This window comes from Macrotis lagotis, chromosome X, assembly GCF_037893015.1.
Source record: "Macrotis lagotis isolate mMagLag1 chromosome X, bilby.v1.9.chrom.fasta, whole genome shotgun sequence".
Taxonomy (NCBI): domain Eukaryota; kingdom Metazoa; phylum Chordata; class Mammalia; order Peramelemorphia; family Peramelidae; genus Macrotis; species Macrotis lagotis.
This window is the reverse complement of record NC_133666.1, coordinates 336,120,597-336,131,586: the sequence shown is the minus strand read 5'-3', so window position 1 is coordinate 336,131,586 and position 10,990 is coordinate 336,120,597. Positions and strand designations below refer to the sequence as shown.

Sequence of the window (10,990 nt, the reverse complement as noted above, 5' to 3'; positions counted from 1 at the left end):
AGTAATGGGAAAAGATTGAGCAGGGCTGAATGGGTTCCTCCTATGCCAATGTAGAATGTAGTAATGTCAAGTAGATTTGAGATTTATTCTAATATGGAAAGATAATATGATATTGCTATGTATACATAGAAGCTACACTTGTTCTATGTTATTTTTCAAAGTTTCCTTACTAATCTATTCAGAGGAGTTAGAGCATCTTCTGTTCTCTCCGATTTTAACAATCTTTTGACAAAAGAAATCAGAAAGTTACTTTCCAATATATTCATCGCCTAAATTTATAAATGCTTGTATTGAAAAATTTCTTTGTAAAATTTATTATGGAACTTTTAGTATTTATATTTTTAACAAGAAAAAAATCATTACTCATTACTGTTAGGTTCCCAAACCAACTTCCAGGTACCTACTTCATTCATCATCTTAGTGAATGAGACTTAGAAACTGTGAGTACTCATGGTCTTCCAGTTGATTGTTGGCATGGCTTTGGAGAATTCTGTTAACCCCTCTGATCCTTAGTTTCTTCAACTATAAAGAGGGAGATTATCTTCTGTTCTTCCATGAGCTGAGAAAAAATAGGAAACTATGATCCCAAGCAGCAGTAAACTATAGGGGAAATAAAAATCTATAGATCTAGTAGGGGGAAAAAAAGCAAAGGGAGGTCACTTCCAAAGTCAAGTAGGCCTAAAACATGATCACTGAAGTTTATAATGGTAGGAAGTCCCCAACCCCCAACACAGTTCACCACCTCCTTCTGATAATCTAATCACCAGCCTCCAGTCTTCTGGAGACCTGAGTCTAGGGAACCACAACCAATTCTTTAGCCTCAGATAGAGCCCATACCCAGTGTTTGAGGAAATTCTAATTCTGCTGTGATATAGGTAATGTGCTCTTCTTGTCCTCAGAATTAGGAATGGATTTTGTCATAGCAATGCATTACATCATAGGAATTATTTCCTCATTTATACACAAAAATCACATCAAAACTCTGTAAAAAACTATAGAAATTTTCTAAACTTTTGAGGGGTATGAGAGTATCCCTTGATAATCTGGTAAAGCTTATGTACCTCTTCAAAATATATTTTTCAATATGCAAAATAAACAACATAGGATTACAAAGGAAGTGAAAGATTAGGGAAAATAGAGATGTATTTTTCCCCTTCACCCACATTCATTAATCCTCTCAAATATATCCATGGATCCTATCCATGGATGAAATCTCAGGTCTGGACAAAATCAAACAAAGCAATAATAACTATAGAATAAAAGTGAATCACTTTATCAGGAATAAATCTATTTTAAAACTATATTAAATAAATATTTTTAAAGTGCCTACCTTGTGAGATGTGAGATCTCATCCAACAGTGAGATGCCTTTACATTTTAAATTCTAAAAAAAAAGGAAATATTCCCTAAAATGTAAAAAATTTCTCATTCTTATTTTAAAGCCTTAGATAACAGGTCAGTTATTCAGATTTCTCTTTCTAAGAGTATAGTGAATGACTAGAAGCAAATCTTCTAATTCCTAAGCATTGATTGCACTGGGAAGACTCCTGTCCTGTATCTTGCATGCATTGCTTTATGCAGGATTATTTCCTGGTGTCTCCTGCACTGATATATATTAAACAGGTTCTTATCTGTCCCAAAGTGAATGAATTAAGGGAACTAACTTGCTGCATAGTAGTGTTCATAGAGATAATGTCTTCCTAACCTGAAAATAATTAAAATGTATAATTTGTCCTTCGACCTTATTTAAAAATAATAAAATTCTACTGATTTAGTCTAATGGATAGTTCTTCAGGGACTGCATAGGCTCAAATGAATTAGAAATTGGAAATCTTTCAGATGGTGAAAGGAAGCAAGAAATTATCCCCAGCAATATAATTTACACATGATTGATATTCTCACTCAGAAGGAATACCCATTCTGAGGATATCAAGATTTCTTGTGAAATACCTCATGTAACTAGATTGAGTCAGCATAGATTAATAAAATATAGTTGCTTTATGTACCTTGCACAGTTTTTGAATTGTTTATTTTTTTAGTTTTGTTTTTTGTACTAGTATGATTTCTTTGATATAGGGATTGGATTGAATAAACATGAAATAATATGATTATATTTTATGATTGTTACACAATTATTCTTCTTTGGGACATGTCTCACTGGAATGGAGACTAAATGATAAACAAATTCCCTCTATGAATGTAGATTTGCACCCTTTCTGAAATTTATAATCTTAGAAAGTTGCCGGGGACATTGAGAAGTTAAATGATTTGCCCAGGTTCACAGAGCCAATATGTGTCAGAGATGGAGTTTGAACTTTGGTCTTCCTAACTCAAAGTCACAATGCAGAATTATCTCAGAATTTTTCAGTTTATTAGCTTATTATATTCTTTACTTGAATGATGCAAGCAGACATTTTAGTCAGTGAGCAAGCTGATCTCCCAACCAGGTACTTTTCAGGTAGTGATTGGTTCAATTCTTTTCATCTTACATATGGCTTTTAAGAAATATTTCCTGAAACTAAAATGATGACCTGTCTCTTTACAAGGTAAGGTTTATCTACCTTAGCGAATTTAACATCTAGGAAGACTTAATTTAATATATTGAGAACATTAGTTTCCAAAATTATTGAAGTAAAAAAAATCTCCCTTTACTATCCCATGTTAATAGAGAGGTTAATATTTTATTTTTGCCAATAGCATGGAATTCCATAAACTTACCTTTATCATTGAAGAAGGAGAAAGAAGAAAGTAACATACGTTTTTAGCACTTGTTAATATGTCAGGAACATTGCTAAAAGTTTTAGAAATATTAACTCACTTGATCCTTACAAAAAATGTAGGGAAATATCCCCATTTTTTTACAGTTGAAGAAAGGGAGGCAGATAAAAATTGACATTCACAGGTTCACAGAGTTTTCTACAAGAATCAGCTGAAGTTCTGACTTCTACAAGAAGCTTTACATTATCTTTCTCTTAAAGCTAGGACCTTCTCAGTATTGATTAGCTACAATTTGTGATAGTTTTTATGTTTTGTTTATTTTATATATTGTCCTTTGCATATGTCCCTTTTGGAGCATAGATACTTTTTTGATTTTCTTTCTATCCCCAAAATTTAGCACAGTCTCTAGCTTCAGTATGCTTTTGACTTATTGATCCTATAACTGGGAGGCATACAGTCTGTCTAAAGTGGGGTGAAAGGGCTTTTATCATAAATAGAAGGTCAGAGTTTCTATAAAGAACATCAGTGGATGCAGACCAGTGAATGGCCATTGCACTTCCATTCTGGGAGAGATAGGGGGAGTCTGTATCAACAAACAAAAGACACAAAAAAAATCTTAAAGGATAGACATAATATTATCACTGTTGTCTATAAATTTTTAAACTTCAAGTCATGTCACTAACTGAAGCCAAATTTTCCATTTAGATTGACAGAGTACTCCTTTCAGCTACTAGTAGGAATCATAGCAACTTTAAATATGAACTACTCACCTAATGACTATTCTGAGGATAACTTGCATTCAATCTATATTTTCCCCCCTGCAACTGACCCTCACAATATACCTGTATTCACTAGGTGTTTTTCAGAATTTGGGGATGGATGAAAAAGACCTGAATTAGATTAAGTAAAACATTTCAATGTGGTGTGAGTTTCTAAAATATAGAGATTTGATACAAGAGCTCCCTAACTGTCCTTATACTTTGAGGCACAAGCCAAGGGTAAGAAAAATCAGTGCAGCTGCTGGTGACAATATTTTTTATGTTAGTTAGCTCATGGTTAGTCAAAAATATCTTTAATTTTATGAAGTGTCTAATGACAACTTCCATTTATGACAGCATATATTCATTTTAAGTGTACATATTTGTATGGAAATGTGCATTGTGATATATATATATATATATATATATATATATATATGTGTGTGTGTGTGTGTGTGTGTGTGTGTATCTATATGTGTGTGATATGCATCTTACATTTGGAAAAAACACCTCTGTTCATAGATAAAATGACATAAGAAAATAATTAATTTTATTTCTTATTCATGATATAATATATTAATACCTTGTGTAAGTAAGGTATAAATGAGTAATAATCTGCAGAACCAAAGGAAGAATTCAAATAAAGGAGATGAAACAAAGATTGAATTGTTGAAAATGCAATAAAAGATATTGATGACTCCCAGTAATAATCTGTTTTTCATTGTAAGCTGAAAATCATGATGAAGAGTAGAGTTCATAGTTCCTATTATCCATGAGGAGCAATATGATATGAAGCCTAGAGTAAGGAAGTTTTGGTTTTTTATTCCTTCACAGATAGTTGCCATACAAGTAAGCTGAACTTCTATGGGTCTTGACTTTATCAAGTTACAAAATAGGGTTATTGGACTTAATGACTAGTTATAAATCTATGATTAATCATACTGCAATCCAGGTTTGCTTTGGACTTTAGAGATTCTGACTGCTTATTTATCTATAGTCGCCTAAGTAAAACTTGTAGAATTTTCTGGTGATAAATTTTGTGACCCTGGGAAAGTAACTTATCTCTGTTTACCTCAGTTTCCTCAACTGTCAAATGAGAAGAAAATTGCAAACAAGTCTAGTATCTTTTCCAAGAAAATTCCAAATTGGATCATGAAAAATCAGAGAAAAGAACGACAAAATATTGTTGAAACTATTCAACTGCAACTTTCTACATTAGCAAGGTGGCTGAAGCAATAGATTAATGATTAACTGGTATAACTTGTAACAATTAATAGGTTCCAACACACTATAGGGACAAAATGGTTTAGAAAGAGTTATACCACATATACCATATACTTTATCTATTTTTCTATTAATTTTCAAGAGTAATAAGATGGTTAGAGTAACAGATCTGAAATCTTTAAGATCAGGATTTCAAGCCCTCCTCAAAAGTTTACTAGACAGGGGACCTAGAATATATTTTCTTCATCCTCTATAAAATAGGGATTATAGCATCACCTGTCTCACAGGATTGTTGTGATGATTAATGAGAATGGAAAGCATGTATTATTCACTTAATATATGACAGGCACTATTTTAGGCATTGAGAATACAAATGTATAAACAAGACTATCCCTATCATTGATAAAATTACATTATTAACTACAGAGGAATATATATATATATATATATATATATGAATATATATATTTTTGCTTACACATGCATGCATATAAATTTACATTTATTTACAGATAAACACATATGTATATATACACACACACAAACATACATTTTGTAGTTCCATTGTTTTCTAGATATATTCAATTGTTTGTGACCCCATTTGAGGTTTCCTTGGCAAAGACACTGGAGCAGTTTGCCATTTGCTTCTCTAGCTCATTTTACAGGTGAGTTTACTGAGGCATATAGGGTTAACCGATTTTCCATACAGTTAATTAAATGTCTGAGTCCATATTTTAACACACAGAGTTCAGATTTCTTATTTTTTGACCTGAAATTTTATTCACTGTGCCACCTAGCTGCCCATATATACAGATACATACCTCTTATACACATGCATGTATATATATATATATATATATATATATATACATACATACATACATACAAAATACATCAGAATAAATATATAATAATTGACCAAATGGTCACTTAACAGCTGAGAGGATAAAGAAGGATTTAATATAAAAGATTGGTTTGGGGCTTTTTTAAGGAATAAAAATTCTAAAAGGCCAAGGTAAGGAGCAGATTGCATTCCAGGCATAGAAAGATAGCAAGTGCAAAAGCATGTACAGAAGAAATGAAGCATTATTTTTGAGAAACAGAAAGAAAATTAATTTGACTGGTTTTAAAAGTTTGGCAAGAGTAAGAATGTATACCTTGTCATATATATATATATATATATATATATATATATATATATATATATATATATATATATATATATAGTAGTTGGGGTCTTTGTGCAAAGGACTTTGAAAAGCAAGGAAAAGAGTTCCTATTAGATTATATGGGTAATAGGTAGTCATTAGAGTTAATGAATAGGGGAAGTGACATGGTCAGACATACATTGAACATAAAGCACTTTGAGGTATAGATAGGCGTGGAGAGAAAAAAAAATTGAGAAGGGGAAAACAATTAGGAGGTTATTTAAATATTTCTGGCAAAAGACAAAGCCTGGCATGGAATAATTGCTAACATATTTCCCCATGTTTAAGACACCTTAATTTCGGGACCTGAAATTTGAAAAAAATGTATTACATAAAGTTATTGAACTCAAGTTTTATTCATCATGAAATTCAAGGACCTTCTCCTCATATCTTTCAGGCATCTTTTGGGCAAATCTAGTGCATGGATGCATGCTTAGTCCATTCCATTTCATGAACCTGAAGCTCCAATTGTGTCTTCCTTGGAAACTACTTCTTTTTCATCAGCAATTCTTGCCTCCTGTTGAACCATCTTTGTGCACACAGGAATCACAATGACCTTCTGCTCTACAATCCATCTCTTCAATCCTCTCTCTAAATTGGACCATTTTTCTGACTTGCCTCTCATGGCCTTCTTCTGCTGAGGCATTTTCAGTAGAATTCTTCTTCTCTGATAGTTTTCTCAGTTGGAGGAGAACCAAACTGATATTCAACAGAATGATTTCCATTCACTTTTGCAAACTCAATCACTTTGAACTTGAATTCAGTGCTTTTTGAAAATCTTTGCTGAAACATTTCTGTGCAGAACATGGCAAAATGTAACCTAATGTACTAGTAACATACGAAACAATGGATGCAGAGACAACAAGCCTGAAAAAGCGGAAAATGCCAGTAATAAAATCTACAATCACTATATAAGATCCTCCCAGGTTTTAGACCTGGGAGTTTAATGCAACCAGCAAATTTTGCTTCAGTGATGTCACATTTTTTTGATATCACATAAATCTGTGATACACTGGGTAAAGGGGATTATACTTTGATGATAATGGAATAAATAATGTTTATCAACCAATTTGGTTGAATCATCAAAAATTATTCATTCATCTTTCAATAAGGGAGAATTCCCTTATGGCTATATATTACATCCCTTTTTAAGCTGGATGGGTAGGTAGGTAGCTAGGTAATTAGGTGGGTAGATAGATGATTATAGTATACCATGGAAGAGAGAAAAAAACAAGCATAATTTTTAAAATTAACACCCAAATTAAGAAATCTGTCCTATTTATTGTTTCTCATACTAAATTAATTGCATTTTCATAGAAATTTGGAATTTCCTAATAGTAAAGCATCTCAGTTTGCCAGAGTTATTAAAGATCACAAAAACTGCAATTAAAGCTCCATCCAATCTACTGAACTGTACTGAACACAACCATATTTTGATAGTGCTAATTGTGACAATACCACTGCTTAGGTTGAAATGAAATCTTCCGAATTCCGGCCAAGATGGCGGAGGGAAGACAGGCACAGTTCTAAAGTCTCCTGATCTCTTCCCCATCTATCACATGAAACAAACCTCTTAAAAGAATTACGAACCAGGAAACCCAGAAAGAAAAGCCAGGAGAGGAAAATCTACCTCAGCATTTGTCTCCCGCAGCAGCCTTGGCTGAGTACCGGCAGGTGAGTCTGAGCTCCCAGGGAAGATCAGCCAGGGATCAACCAGATCAACCCTGAAGAGATGATGAAAAAGGGTAAAAACATTACTTGTACAAAAATATTTATAACAGCCCTGTTTGTGGTGGCAAAAAATTGGAAATCCAGTAAATGTCCTTCAATTGGGGAATGGTTTAGCAAACTGTGGCATATGTATGTCATGGAACACTATTGTTCTATTAGAAACCAGGAGGGACGGGATTTCAGGGAAACCTGGAGGGATCTGCATGAACTGATGCTGAGTGAGATGAGCAGAACCAGAAAAACACTGTACACCCTAACAGTAACATGGGAGTGATGATCAACCTTGAAGGACTTGCTCATTCCATCAATGCAACAATCGGGAACAATATTAGGCTGTCTGCAAAGGAGAGTACCATCTGTATCCAGATAAGGAGCTGTGGAGTTTGAACAAAGTACAAGGACTATTCCCTTTAATTCGGAAAAAAAAAACCCAGATGTCTTATTGTTTGATCTGGTTACCTCTGAGAATTCTGTTCTCTTTAAGGATATGATTTCTCTCTCACCACACCCAATTTGGATCAAGGTACAACATGGAAACAAAGTAAAGACTGACGGAGTGCTATCTGTGGGGTGGGGGTGAGGGGAGGGAAGCAAGATTGGGGGAAAATTGTAAAACTCAAATAATATCTTTAATAAAAATTTAAAAAAATAAAATAAATAAATAAACAAAGCAGAAAAAAAAAGAAAATGAAATGAAATCTTCCTCTTTGATTTTTATTCATTGGTTCTGCTTTCTAGAATTAAAATAATATATCTATTTCTTCTTTTCCTCATCACAGACTTTTGAATACTTATTATTTCAGTCATTTTTTTCCTCTGCAGTTGGGTTATGTAATCGAGTCCATAGGACTTCTGTTATATTTCTTCACCTTTTTCCTTTCTGATTTTTTTAAAATTTCTGCTTACATCTTTAATTCTCTGTTGAACTTTTATTAAAAATCAGTTGGTTGTTTATATAGTTGTTTTGATTTAATTATATAGAACAATTCTTCCCCTTAAAATTATAAAAATATTATATTATTTAATCATTACATTTTGTCTAAATAATTACTTAGACTCAAAGAATCTTGTTTTGACAAATGCCTCAAAAACCTCTCTTTTAATATTCATTATGTACTGATGATTAGTCTCACATTTACAGAGTAGCTAATTTGTCATTTTAGTCTACTTATTATTTTTCATTCCATAAATTTCTGTGTTTCTAGTAGTTACACTACAATCTTGTTTCATTTGAATTTCATTTTCTTTATATTTGCAAAATTTCTTTCCATCAGAATTACTAAAGTTAAGCACTATTTGTCTTCAGTATTGACAAAGCTGATTTCATTTGTTTTATTTTGTTTTTCTTGACACATTCTAGGAAATATTTTAATTACTGATTTATTTCTATGTTAAGAAATCTGAGCAATTATCTCTGCTAAGAAATTTGAGGGAGGCTAGGTGGCACAGTGGATAGAGCACTGGTGGTGGAGTCAGAAGTACCTGAGTTGAAATCTGGCCTCAGACATTTAATAGTTGTCTAGCTGTGTGACCTTCGGCAAGTCACTTAACCCCATTGCCTTGTAAAAAAGTAAGTTAACAAAGAAATATGAATAATTATATCTGAGTAAATACCTAAATAAAAGATATTTATATCATCACCTTCATTATAGTCCTCAAAAATGTTGAAATATCATGTTTTGTTTGTTTTTTCTGTGAGACTAAGAAAAAACATATTGTATCTATACATTCTGTCTTCAAGTACAATATCTTTGACTTGGGAAGGGACATGTTCTTCCATTTTTTTTTATTGATTCAAGGCAATGGGATTAAGTGACTTTACCCAAGGTCACACAGCTATACAATTATTAAGTGTCCAAGGTCACATTTGAACTCAGGTCCTCCTGACTCCAGGGCTGGTGCTCTATCTATTGTGCCACCTAACTACCCTGAGATCATGTTTTCTTATAATAACTATTATTTGCATCTGGTTTTTGCTTCTTTCCTGCAATTTTTCTCCATTTTTACAATCCAAATCTATAAATTATACTTTTGATTCTTTGGATAATTCTCCATCAGGGATATTCCTTTTGTGTAAAATACTATTTCTTATATCTACTTTGAAATACAAGGTTGAATATACTTTATTTTTGAATTTCTTATATTGTGAATTTAATTTTTCTTTTGAACAATTCTGGATTTGCTGTTATTATTACTTTTCTATCTTATACTCTTGGAATATTATTCTGTTTCATCAGGTATTGTTTTATTTCTTATTACCTTGCAATATTACAAAGCTCTTATAGAGATTTGTAATCAATTTGAGGATTTAGTACTCATCTTCCTTCTAGTTTTAAGATTCTTTTTTGGTTTATCTGCTATATGTTCTCATTCCTGTGAAATATTGTTTGTTTCAGTCTTTTTTCCCTTATATTCCATTCTCATTCATCACTCCTCCTTTGTTAGTGGCTGGACTGCAAAGTTTCCTCAACTTTCTCCCACATCGGTTTTATGATTCATCAGCATTGTTCCTAAGTAGCTTCTGGAGGGAAAATAGTATAACCATCTGTTAGGACCTTTTCCTTCATGTCTGATATGATTACTCATATAATACTCATAACTTCTTTTCTTCTTTGACTGAATCAACTGACACTTTTTACAATGTCAATGAAGCTAAATAAGGTTATCCAGACAGACTTTAAGCAGGATTGTAGGCTCAAAATTTAGGAATTTCTCTAGGTATGAGTAGGCATGCCCCTTGCCTTTCTTTGCCCATATAAATGTAGAGAATTAATGGCCACTATTTATTTCAGGATAAACAATTGTCATGGCCTCAGGTGAACCAATACAAACAACAATAATACTAAAACTCTGTATCGGGAGCTCATTATATAACCTTAGAGAATGTGCATTCTTACTAGAATGTAGAGACTGAAGTGTTCCAATAAGAAGAAAGCTCTGGTCTTAATGTGTAAGGTTTAGATTTTTATTAGGGTTAGCCTTTTTGCCCTCCAGAACAAACTTCAATTGTTCTATATCTTATTTATATTTAGTGTTTGAATGAAATTTTGAAAGATAAAAGCAATAATGATGTTTCCAGTCTTTAAATTTATTTTGATCTTAGATGCTATCTGTTTCTTTTATAAAAAGACCACATATTATCACATCTTCTCTACCTCATAATTGAATAATAATTTTCTTTTACATAAAATAAAAGCCTTTACATTTGTCTACATTGAATTTGGTGAGGGATTTCTTGGTTTGGCCAGCTAAACAGAATGGCGAGATGTCATTTGACCCTAATTCTCATGATCCCAAAAGATTAGATACTTCATTTCTAGTTTCATATTTGTTAAAAAATATCTAATAAACA

General features: G+C 32.5%; 1 long non-coding RNA gene across 1 annotated transcript; it reads right to left on the bottom strand.

The window, feature by feature from the left end:
• Positions 1-325: 325 nt before the first annotated feature.
• On the bottom strand, positions 326-7,625 carry LOC141498363 (uncharacterized). The gene is made up of 3 exons (XR_012471620.1): positions 7,538-7,625; positions 1,331-1,383; positions 326-559 (listed from the first exon to the last, which is right to left on the bottom strand). It is a non-coding gene; the product is annotated as an uncharacterized LOC141498363 (long non-coding RNA).
• Between the last annotated feature and the right edge of the window lie 3,365 nt (positions 7,626-10,990).